This window comes from Felis catus, chromosome B2 (assembly GCF_018350175.1).
Source record: "Felis catus isolate Fca126 chromosome B2, F.catus_Fca126_mat1.0, whole genome shotgun sequence".
Classification (NCBI taxonomy): Eukaryota; Metazoa; Chordata; class Mammalia; order Carnivora; family Felidae; genus Felis; species Felis catus.
Genome location: NC_058372.1, coordinates 97,855,597 through 97,868,755, shown reverse-complemented (window position 1 = coordinate 97,868,755; position 13,159 = coordinate 97,855,597). Strand labels below are relative to the sequence as shown.

The 13,159-nt window shown below is 42.5% G+C and overlaps 1 protein-coding gene across 6 annotated transcripts in view; it reads right to left on the bottom strand.

Annotated features, from left to right (window-relative positions):
* The window catches only part of ARMC2 (armadillo repeat containing 2), a 128,881-nt gene that overhangs the window by 58,870 nt on the left and 56,852 nt on the right, over positions 1 to 13,159 (bottom strand). The window lies entirely within an intron of this gene.

Sequence of the window (13,159 nt, the reverse complement as noted above, 5' to 3'; positions counted from 1 at the left end):
AGTGCCTGGCACACAGTGGGTCCTCAATAAACATTTGTGGATGGAATGACTGAATGGGTGAATACCTATAAAGGAAAGACGGGGATAAATAGAAAGGTTAGGATATCAGAAAGTCACGAATTAATCAGACAATATCTCTTAAGTCGATTCTAAGGTGATTTTAAAGGAGCAGAGGAATAAAAAATAACGGATGAAAGAAAAACGGACTTCCTGGAGGGGGCCCAGTTCTCTGTGCATTCTCTATTCCATCTTATTGATTATAGCAGCTCCTTTCTAGGCGCTAAACTCTTCCCCCTTCACACCTAAGGGTCACCTGTTCTTCCTCTTCTTTCCATCACCGGGATTGCTGGTTCCATTTAAGCCTGTGTCACCTCCTTCCCAAACTCTACAGACCTCTCAACAGGCTCGTTCCAGCCTCTCCCCTGCCTTGTTCATCTCTCCACATGACTCCCTGTGGCCACAGGAAGCATCTCAAACTCTAACCTTCCCTGTTCAAAGGCCTCCTCTGACTTCTGCTGGCCTATCAGGCACAATGCATATCTTAAGGGTGCTCACTCTTCACAGTGTAGTTCACGCCTCCAAGCTCACCTCTTGTCCCCCTTCCTCTTTTCAAATGCTGCACCACACTCACATCCTTTGACAAGTCCAGAATGGCCTCTTCGATCCCTTTCCCACTTCTTCTCCAGCCTGCCCATCCCCTGGACCAGCTCAGGGTTACTTTTCTGTGGAAAACTTTTCTGTGCAGACTTTTCGGCACCTGGTCACTATCTCCTCTAGGCTAACAGACCATCCTGTTCGTGCCTGTACCATGCCCAGCACAGAAGCAAAGCCACGGTTTCATGAACCCTCTCTCCCACTGTGAGCTCCTTTGTATACAAATGGTTTCTTATTCTTCTTTCTACTATGAAGATAGTAAATAAAAAGCCCACAAAAAGCTGGCAGGATGAAGCACAGAAGAAGGGGATAAAAAGGAGATGAGGAGAAAGAAGAAAAGGAGGACAAGGAGCTGAAGGGACAAGGGAGCAGAAAAGGAGGACCTTCCCCTTTAAGAAGACTCTGGCAAAAAAGTGCAGGGGATTAACAGAGGCCTGGTGGTAAACCAGAGCTCAAAGCCCTGAGGGCTGCAGATCAGGAGGAGGTCACCAGGGGGAGGAAGCAATGCAGGCCCCCCATTTTGAGAGGCTGGCAGGGAGCCACCAATCTCACTGCTGGGTGGGGGTGGGGCTGACCACCGAGCACAGACAAGGGGCTGTTTCTGGGAAAAATGTAAAAGATCAGTGGGAGGAGAGTCTAGTTAAATACTGCCGTGACAGTAAAGGCAAATTTCTAGTCAACCCACTTAACTCTCAGCCTTGCTCCAACTTTTAACAGAGATATATTTGCAGAAATCACTAATGAGTTTTCCATCCCCCCCTGGAAAGCCCACCCAATGGGCCTGTCCCTAAAACAGGAGTTCACCAAAATCCAAGCTTTATGCTCGTGGAAGTGTATCCATCTCTTAACTTTCCACTGTAATTTATATTGTTCCTAACCCTAGTTATGTACTTTTCTGTTTTATTTTGGGACACAAAAAAGAAGCGCAAGTGACATGGTTACATAGATGCCTGTTGAGCTTCTAAAGGAGCAGTTCCCAGGTGTCACCTCACAAAGAAATAGCAAACCAAAGAACATGAGTTTCGATTCTTTTTTTTCCTGTCTCCTAACCGTGCAACTGCATGGGGGCAGCGAGGCAAGCAGTGGGAAGAAGAAAAAGGAGAAGAACATAGAACTGACCATCTCCCAAGATGATTAATAAGAATTTAGTCGTCCTTGCTTATTAGTAGTGGTTAGGTGATGTCTGAGGCATCGCCCACATTTTTGGTATATGTTACTAATTTACTCCTGAAAAATGACAGAGCTACACTCTACAACTTTATGGTGCTCATTTTTTTCTGAGGCAGCTTCTTCTCTCCAGTTTCCCCAAATTTCTTGTTCATAAGAGGTACTGGGCCTCACCCTCCATCAGAATCTCCAAGAAAACGCCTGATGGCTTTGGCAAAGCTGTCCTGTCTAGCACTGAACGTTCTCACTGTGTAGTCAACACTGGGAGATGCATTTTATTTTATTTTTTTAATTTTTTAAAAATGTTTATTTAGTTTTGAGACAGAGAGAGACAGAGCATGAGTGGGGGAGGGGCAGAGAGAGGGGGAGACACAGAATCCGAAGCAGGCTCCAGGCTTTCAGCTGTCAGCACAGAGCCCAACATGGGGCTCGAACTCACAGACTGTGAGATCATGACCTGAGCCGAAGCTGGACGCCTAACCAACTGAGCCACCCAGGTGCCCCATGGGAGACGCATTTTAAAGGGAAAGATTACATGGAGAAGTGATGAGATGATTCATGAAGCTTTTATAATTTATAAACAGCATTTTAGTACAGTAAAATTAGAATTCAAAAGCACCTATTTTTTTCAAATAGGCACTTTTTCATTATAGGCACTTAATTATCAATTTCAAATTATGTTCTCAACTATTAATTGAAATACTTCAGCAAACACAAGAAATCATTGTCTTAAAATATGAAGCCTTCCTGATTTACATCACAGGATTTAAGAATGACAGCACAGGGCACCTGGGTGGCTCAGACTTCGGCTCAGGTCATGATCTCACGGTTCATGGGTTCGAGCCCCATGTCAGGCTCTGTGCTGACAGCTCAGAGCCTGGAGCCTGCTTTGGATTCTGTGTGTGTCTCTCTCTCTCTGCCCCTCCCCTACTTACACTCTGTCTCTCTCTCTCAAAAATGAATAAACATTAAAAAAAATATTTAAAAGAATGACAGCATAGGCCCAGCAGCTGGGGCCTCATTCCTGCAGCCTCTCCTGCAGGGGCAAGGGGCAGGGGGGCACATGGCAGGGTGGGCTGTTTGGTTGACTTGAGCCTCCACGCACTGTGCATTTCCAGAGAGGACAGCCTTCTCTCTTCCCTTTGGACCTTCGTCCATCAGAATCCTCAGCCCCCAGGGGACTAATCAGCCTCTGCCCTAGAAGGCATTCCACCCTGAGGACTGCTCCAGAGCAGAAGGGCTTGCAGATCACAGTCCACCACAGAACTCCCATTACGGTGCAGCAGAAGTTCAACAGGCTTTTTGGCTGGCCCTGGAACTTCACCATCAATCATGGTATTGTTCCTTGGAGAAACACTTTTCCCTATTTCAAAAAAACCAGGTTTCAAAGAAACGGGTTTGAACACAACACAACTGAAGACTGCACCATTAATTTGAAAATTATTATGTTTCCTCTACCAAAATCGGCATCAAGATTCAGTTTTAGTTATTTTTCTATATTGAATGCTATCATGGAAAGAATTTGAGCAGCTTACTTTATGGTTTTTAAATCTATCCTGCGAACGTGATCTCATTTGCTCCCTACACCAGCCCCCTAAGGCAGACAGGAAACGTATTATGAGCCCCACTTTTCAGATGAGAAAACTGAGGCTCAGAAAGCCCACCGGCTGCTACCAGGTAGGTGAACATCCTAAGCTCTGACTCCTTGTTTGTTGTCTCCCCCTCCCCTTTTGGCTATCTCTAAAAGCATTCATTTTATTTCTCAATCACCTGGAATATCCATAACCAAAATCCCTCGAGCTTTATCTCGACTTAACTGCCAACTGCAAAATGGTTCACTTCCCGCTGATGATGTGAAAGAATAAACACAGCCGCCAGAGACCACAGACAGTGTAAAATGATTTAAGAGCCAGAGCCACACCATTTTCCAACCTCAGCAAAACCATCTCCCTCTATTAATAAAAGCACACTCATTTTTTGGATTTGTGCCCAATTGCGACCACAATATATGCCTAACCCAGAGCCTCTGTGGTAACCCAAGAAGTTTCATATTGTCTCATATATGATTAATACAGTTCTGGCTGAGATGAGAGAAATCAATGATGCCACCTACACATGAAACCACCAGCACCCAAATTCCTAAGCGTTTTATTGGAGTTAAGATATATGCACATGAAAGTGATAATAATTCATAATCCTTGATAATGCTTGGTGCCTGGCTATGGAGCCCACTTGGCACATTCCTATCATGGGTGTCCTACTTCAGCAGGAAGTGGTTCCGTCCTCCTCAAACACCCAATGCCTTGCTCAGAGACTAACACTCGCCTGTGTTCGTGATTGTTTCTCCATTCACTGTCTCTATGTCAGTTACTTTGGTAAAATGAGGAGGTAGCTGATTCTGCTAGTTGCAGCTATTACATGTATCAGCATACTTGAAGTTTTGAATGTTGTATAAACTATGTAGTATGTCAATATGGTAAAATGAGGAAAATGAATCGGAAAAAGATAATGTAATACCAAGAACTACCAAGTAATAACACCAATTTTCCTAATTACATGTTGAAGTTAGTGACATTTCTTTATTGCCAGAACTGATATGTCTACAATGAAGAGATGAGGCTGAGCAGATATGACAGTAATTAAGAAGCAAATGTCAGATGCCTGGGTGGCTCAGTTGGTTAAGTACTGGACTTCGGTTCAGGTTATGATCTCACGGTTTGTGGGTTTGAGCCCCTCGTCAGGCTCTGTGCTGACAGCTCAGTGCCCGGAGCCTGCTTGGGATTCTGTGTCTCCCTCTCTCTGCCCCTCACTCACTCCCACTCTGTCTTTCTGTCTCAAAAGTAAATCATCATTAAAAAAAAATTTTTTTAGGGGTGCCTGGGTAGCTCAGTTGATTAAGTGACAGACTTAGTCTCAGGTCATGATCTCACAGCCCGTGGGTTCGAGCCCCAGGTCGGACTCTGTGCTGACAGGTTACAGCCTGAAGCCTGCTTTGGATTCTGTGTCTTCCTCTCTCTCTGCCCCTTCCCCACTGAAGCTCTTTGTCTTTCTCTCAAAAATAAGTAAACATTAAAAAAAATTTTTTTTAAAGAAGTAAATGTTTCTTCCCAGAAACAGTAGGCATAGGAATATTTATTTCCCACTCTTGATGTTCCTTCCTTGTGAAGAGATACTCTCTAGCATAATACTCCCGACCCGTCTCCATCCCTTACTTCCTGACTAGGGAGCACAGGATGCTCTCCTCTGCCCCTTCTGAGGCAGATACAGCTTGTGATGGTCTAATTCAGGGATTCAGGTTGAGAATGTATGTCTGCCTCACCTATAAATTATAAGTTCCAACCATGATGATAACTTTCTCCCCATCCCCATCTGCCTTAGTTTTTCTCTTATTTCTAGGTTTAAACCCAAGACGCTACATTACATGTCTGGAGTCTCTGAGTCTCCTCAAATCTTTTTACTTGTTTTATTTATTTTTTTAATGTTTATTTATTTTTAGAGACAGAGAGACAGAATATGAGTCAGGGAGGGGCAGAGAGAGGGAGACACAGAATCTGAAGCAGGCTCCAGGCTCTGAGTTGTCAGTGCAGAGCCCGATGTGGGGCTCAAACTCACAAGCCATGAGATCATGACCTGAGCCGAAGTCGGATGCTTAACCGACTGAGCCACCCAGGCACCCCTCCCCAAATCTTTAGATATGCTGTCCCTGGAGAATCTGAGGTAAGCAAGAGTTACCTATTCATAGGTCTTTCCCAAGAAAGGGAGGAGAAGTGAAGAGGAAGGGCCAGGGCTATGACTGCCACCCCCCCATGCCAGTTGGCTGATTAGGTTTTTTTAGTTATACTGGGTATTCCTTATAGGAAAGAAGCCTCCTAAGTAGCAAATGCTGGTCCCCTCTCCACTAACAAATACATCATTACAAAATTAGCAAGCCTAGTGGCCAATACCAAAGATTGTGACAAAAAAAGTTTCATTTCATCTCAAAAACAATATACTGATAAGCAAATTGAGCCAGAAATAGTACTCTAGTTAACTGTACTATACAATTCAATTTCCTGGTTTTCATAATGTACGATAGTTATGTAAAATGTCACCACTGGGAGAAGCTGGGTGAGGGGTACACAGGACTCCTCTGTACTATTTTTGCAACATCTTGTGAACCTACATTTGGTTCGAAATAAAAGTTAAAGAAAACAAGCCAGACACAAAAAAAGCACACACCATATATTCCATTTTTGTTAAATTCTAGAATAGGCAGAGCTCATCTATGGTGAAAGACATCAGAAAAATGGTTCCCTTTGTGGGTAGGAGAATGGGAATTAACTGGGAAGCAGTGGGGGATAATTTCTGAGGTGATAGAAATCTTCTGAATTTTGACAGGGGTGTGGATTACATGGCTGCATGCTTTTCTTTTTTTCAATATATGAAGTTTATTGTCAAACTGGTTTCCATACAACACCCAGTGCTCATCCCAAAAGGTGCCCTCCTCAATACCCATCACCCACCCTCCCCTCCCTCCCACCCCTCTGTATGCTTTTGACTCATCAAACATTGGGGGAGGGGAAGGGGAAAAAGTTATAAACAGAAAGGGAAGGAGGCAAACCATAAGAGACTCTTAAAAACAGAGAATAAATTAAGGGTTGATGGGGGGTGGGGTAGAGGGGAAAGTGGGTGATGGGCATTAAGGAGGGCACTTGTTGGGATGAGCACTGGGTGTTGTATGGAAGCCAATTTGACAAGAAATCATATATAAAAAAACTCATCAAACATATAAGATCTGAGCATTTCATTGGATCGTAAATTATATGCCTCAATTAAAACAATAAGAAAATAAATGACCTCATTTGCCTCTTCCTACTCAAACAAAACCTTTAAAAAAGATGCTTTAAAAATATTTCTGCTTAATCATCAAATCTCCAAGAAAATTATAAGAATTTAAGAAATATAAGCATGGGAATATTTGCTCTCCTTTTATAGGTATGCAGTTTATTTCCTCCAATAACCAGAACAAGGTTCCATCAGGTGGAAGTTATTGCCTTGGTTCTGATTTTATGGCCTGAGAGGTAGATTTCCCATAGGCAGGGTAAGCCACAGAAAGGGAGTTGACATACTTTCCTAGTTAAGTGTGCATACTCATAATAATTAACTACCTAAATACATCTTAAAATGACTAAATATAACTAACACGAGATTTAAAGGACCCCAAGCAAGATTTACAGGTACAGTTGTTAATCACTAACATAATGTAAATCACCGCTTCACTGAATCTCCAGCCTTCAGTCAAAGGCATCACTTAAATTCCCTAAATCCTTGAAGCAGAGAATAGTTGACTCTGAGAATTTGGGGTCCGTCAAGTACCCAGAATCCTACGTTGCCAATATAGCACCCCCTTCCAGATTTTAGTTTCTATTCAGCACGGTTCTCCACAGAGCTTGTCAAAGACGGAAGAACATAAAAAGATCCAAGATTTGAAATCTACTTCTATCATCTTAATTTCTTGTGATTAATTTTTTTTTTCTCACCAGAAGAAATTGCTATTCAATTAAAACTTCAGGTTTTGGAAACTCTGATTTTATTTTATTTAATAAATTTCTGCTGAGTACCAACTATGTGCCGTATCCTATTCTAGTGCTTTGATTAGCTCATTAATTTTCCCAACTACACGTTACGCTGCTCCTTTAAACACGAGGAAAGCGGGGCTCAGAGGCTGAGAAGCGCTGCTAGGGTCAGAGACGAAAGGCCAGCTCAGGCATGTGCTCTCTTCACTAGACAGTCCTGTCCCAGCGCTGGGTACAAAGCCAAATGGACCTTCAGGCTTTTGAAGACGGGGTGGAGGAGGGCCACACACAGAATACAGCAGTGAACTCCAATGACTCAAAGCAGGGAGTCTACTCTGGGGCTTAGACTTTTTTTTAAAAAATCAATCACATCAAAACACCTTTTCATTAAAAAAAAAACAAAAAACAAAAACAAAAACAAAAAAAAACAGGGATAAAGAACTCCTACAAGCTTCCAAGACAGCACGGAGCACTGGAGCATGACTCCATCGCACCCACCTACTCCAACTTCTCCACACGAAGAACACGTGCCCTCTTCCCGTGGGTGCTCTCCACAGCATTTCCCGGAGCTGACCAACCCAGTCCGTGCTTTTAAGATCTCTACTCTCCTGTACATGGTCCTTTCTTAGTTTCCGGGCCTCTGCATTTTCTCTTTTCTTCCCCCATTCCATAAATGTGGCCATTTTATAGAATCTGTTCTCTGACCTCCTCTACTAACTTTCTATACTCTCCCCTTGGTCTTTCTTTTTTATTTTTTTTTTATTTATTTATTTTAACGTTTATTTATTTTTGAGACAGAGAGAGACAGCATGAACGGGGGAGGGTCAGAGAGAGGGAGACACAGAATCTGAAACAGGCTCCAGGCTCTGACCTGTCAGCACAGAGCCCGACGTGGGGCTCGAACTCACGGACCGTGAGATCATGACCTGAGCCGAAGTCGGCCGCTTAACCGACTGAGCCACCCAGTCACCCCTCCCCTTGGTCTTTCTTGACTTCAACTATCACCTCCATGCAGACGGCCCTAAATCTGTTTTCTCAGCTTTACTTTCTCTGCTAAGCACCCATTCATAACTGCAGTCGCTTACTGGACAGCCCCACTTGGCTATTCTGCTGGCACTTTAAAATTTTCAGTTAAGACTAATTACGTAATTAATTTCCTTCTCTCACCAAATGAGTTCCTTGTATAACTCTCTAATTTCTAATGATGATAGTATCATTTTCTGAACCATCCGGGCTCAAAATGTCTGAGTCATCTCTCTTGGTTTAATTCACTTTCCTTCTCCCAAACGCAAGCCAAAGTGAAGGAATGGAGCAGGGAATGACGAGGGCCATGAGGACTAACATTACTAAGAAATTTTCTCTGAGAAAAAGGAAGAAGATAACTCAGGAGATGCACTGGGCAAAGGAGGGAGGCGACTAGGGTGTGAAGGACCCTCTGGGGTGACACTTGAAGGCTTCGAGGCCAGAGAAGTGAGCGGACGTGAGAAGAAGGGAAGGAAGCAAATTATCTGGATGTCACAAAACAGTAAAAAATGTTGTATCTGAAGCAGGGAAAGAATGTATTTCTCTATGGATTAAACTCAAAATCAAATGGGTCAAGCTGTAAAGCAGAAAGGGTGGAAATACAAAGGAGTAAGAAAAAGTAGGAATGTTAGTTCAAGACAATCTGAGTTTTAACAGTTACATTATAGGGGCTCCTGGGTGGCTCAGTCCATTAAGCAACTGACCTTTGGTTTTGGTTCAGGTCATGGTCTCACAGTTGGTGAGATCCAGCCCTGGTCGGGCTCTGCACTGACAGTGTGGAGCCTTCTTGGGATTTTCTCTCTCCCTCTCTCTCTGCCCCTCCCTGGCTTGTGTTCTCTCTCTCTCAAAATAAATAAATAAACTTTAAAAAAAAAGGTTAAAAAATAGTTACATTATATACCTATAAATTACCTAACTATAAATGTGATACCTTGAGATTTCTTCAATTACAGTAAAGCAGCTGTGTACATGATGTTCTCAAAACGCAAGAGGACAGACAAGACACCAGGGCAATCAGAGCTTGGTTGTGATTATGACATATATAGAAGACTCTTCCCCATTCCCTAGGAAGGGGGTATGATGGAAACCATAACAAACTTTATGATGGAGGTGATTCTAGCAGTCTACCTCCACTCCCATGTTATACCTTCCCAAATGCTAGGCTTTAGAAGTCAGACATGAACCTAACACCTCCTGATAATTCATTCAAGACCAACATTGACAAATCCCTATTTCTGTCTGTCACCTCCTTGGGCGATACAATTTACTACTGGCATTTAGGGGGCCTTGCCTTTTGTCTGGCCTATATTTGTCTTTTTCCAACTTTTGGGGGGCTCTCCTGAAATCCTAGCATTCTAGAATTCAGTAAACATACACAGTTTAAACTTCTTTACTCCTGCCATTTTACAAAGTCGTATCTCCAGTTCTGTATTAATACTTGTACTTGGCACACAGGCAGCGATGCCTCGGTTCCTCTGAGCAGCTACAGTCACCCTCTCAAAATGCTATTAAGTATATGGTAGGCAGAACTGAATGCAGCATTGAACGTGTGCAAATACCATGATTTCCATGGTAGAAGAACGTGGCATCAGAATACTATTATCCGGACACGGGGTATCTCCAGACGGTAGGCCCCTACTGGCAACTGTGTTCCTTACCCCACCCAGAACACGCCTGGCACAGAGCAACACTTGTGAAATCAGTGTCTCTTGATTTCAGCCACACAGTGAACATAAACATATATATATATATATATATATATATATATATATACCCCTCTCCCTCTCCATATATATATACAGGTGAGAAACAACATAAAGAAAACCTTCAAGATCTCAGAACTTCGTGTTTTCCTGTAAGCAGCTTTAGCCCAGATGCTGTGGAGGAGTCTTCCTTCCACACCCACTCCTTGACCTCTTCCCTTTAGCTCTATTATAATCTGCCCCGACCCTAATAACTGCAGCAATGCCTCGTAACTGGGGCTGCTGTGTGTGAGAGCTCTGCCCTCCAACCAGTCTGTGCGACTGACACAGTCCCCTCCCATCGCTTGTCAGCTTCTTGGTCTTTTCCAATTTATTGTCTCGTGCATGTTCGTCTTTCTGCCACTCTGATCTCCCCTTCTCCTCCCCATGCCCCCCACCTCCAGCGACTCCTCCAAGTCCACACTCGATAGCCTGATGTTCGAGACTCAGGGCCGTGGCCTCTGAACCTCACAGAACCTCTCGGCTCTGTACAAGCCTACCTGCTTGGCATTCCCCAAACACACCCTATCCCATTCCCTTTGTGCCAGTTTCCCAAATCCTACACAAGCTTCAGGCTCCAGCTTCTGGGTGCCCAAGAGGGCAGCTTTGGGGAAACGGAATGACTCCAGCATTTGGGCCACATGCTAGAACGTATAGTTCTATAACAGGAGGTGCCCAGAAAGTGTGCTGAAGCTACTGAGGTTCTCCGGGTTGAAAGTCATAGAAAAGAGGAAGTCACAACTGTGACTACCCTTGTAGTCACAGTTACCTACCCTTGTCGTTTTGGTCTTGCCAGGTTCTCTCTGGCTTACAGACATTTTATTGGTACAGCCACTGTAATCAACTTATTTTTTTCTATTGAACAAAGTTGCTTTTTAAAAATGTCTCATGAGCTAGAGTTACCAAGTTCTGAAAACTAGTATGAACAAACAGTTCTGTGCATGGCCAGATCTGTTTGGTTGAATCTGTTTGGTTGAATTTGCCGGCTAGTGAACAGCCAGTCAGTGTTACACATTCACAGGAGTAGAGATTTTTATCTGCTCCTATAATGAAGTCATGTTGCTCACATTTTATCAACTGTATGATACACAACAGCTTTTCTTCCTTTTAATTAAATATGAGGGAATGTCTAGTTCAGGAAGAAGAAGTTCTCCTTCTTCCCAGATCTGTAAACACACACACACACACACACACACACACACACACACACACAGAGTGACACTGTATAGATGGTGCAAATGGGGCCTGGTGACCATCGCAGGAGTGCATTCTCAGGTGGTGGCACTTTCTCCTGCTGGATTGTGCTCCAGGGAGAAACCTCAGGCATGTAAGCCCTGGCTATGCCAGATCCTAGAAAGGGTCAGAGGAGGGATCTGGGGACAATGACAGTGCCTGGTGAGCAGTGGCAGGCAGAGAGGAAGAAGTTACTAGAGCGCCCCTTGTTACACCACCTAGCGGGGTGCATGGATGCCAGGAAGGGAAAAAGACATCTAACCTAGTGAACCTAAGGATGCTGAGTGTAGGTGGAAGGGAAAGGAGGGGAACATGGGGATTACACTGTACTTACTGGTATACACTGGTCCTAGTTCGGGACTGGCGATCCAGGTTACAATAATACTCAGTGCTCCTTGGGACACCTGGGTGGCTCATTTGGTTAAGTGTCCGACTACTGATTTTGGCTCAGGTCGTGATCTCACAGTTTGTGAGTTCCAGCCCCACATCAGGCTCTGCGCTAACAGCCTGGAGCCTGCTTGGGATTGTCTCTCTCCCTCCTTTCTGCCCCTCCCCCTCCTCAAAATAAATACATAAATATTTTGAAAAACGGTCAATGTTCCTTTATACCAACTGATCCTACTTCTATATAGCATATATTTTAACATATATAAGTATATAAATATATAAATAAATATAAATATAAATAAACATATAAATTTGCATATATTTTATTTTGTTGTATATTACAACATATATTATAGTATAGTATATTTACATATATATTTATATATGTGTATATAAATGGGCTGGAAAGAGATTTTTTAATCAGACAAGAATTCTAAAAGCCATTGCATAAAAATTAAAAAGAGTGAATATCCCAAAAGGAGGCCAGTTCAGAATCTGAGGTACATCCTTATCACAGAATATTGTGCAGTCATTAAAAAAAAAGCAAAATAAGTCTCCAAGGGGTTCTTACAATGTATTGTTAAATGAGAACAGAGAAGTGCATAGAATATCCCATTTTTGAAAACCTATGATTGCATTAAAAGGTACTGAGCACATCAGTGTGGACAATAACTGGTTGGAACAGGAGAAATGAGGAAGGAAGAGGGTAATGGAAAATAAGGGAAAATAAGTGAGAATAGCTATTAAAAACAAGATGGTTCATGATAAAAACGTAAGAATTATATAAAATTATGCATATGTAAGTATATATACATAAAATGCATGGGAAAATGTTTGCTAAAATGCTGGAGGTGTATTATCTCAGGGTAAAAATATTTCAGGCAATTTTACACTCTTCCTTATACTTTTTTTGCATTTTAATAAGGAAATATAATAATTATATAACCAAAGTAATTATTTTCATTGAGGAAAACTTTTGAATAACTCAATAACACTGGCAGTAAGAAAATAATGTTTCTAAGCCTCCCTAGACAAAAGATGGCTCATCCCATATAATTCTGAATCATTCACGACTAAAAGGGGTTTTCATAATCTTTTTTCAAAATGGAGACAGACCACAAAGTCCAAAATTAATGATCATCACAAACACTTTAAGCATCTTTAAGGCAGGGCTCAAATCTAATTTTTAACACACTTTCCCCAAAGCTGCCAGCACCCTGAGTGCTCAATCAATCCTCATTAATTGGCAGGCACATTTCAAATCTCATGAAGTATTACATCGAAGATGCTATTATCTGATATACAAATCCTATTAAAAAGTAAAATCTCATCTAAAAATGAACATGAGAGCTGAAGCAGCTCCAATGAAAATAATTTAACTATGAAATTTAATCTGCC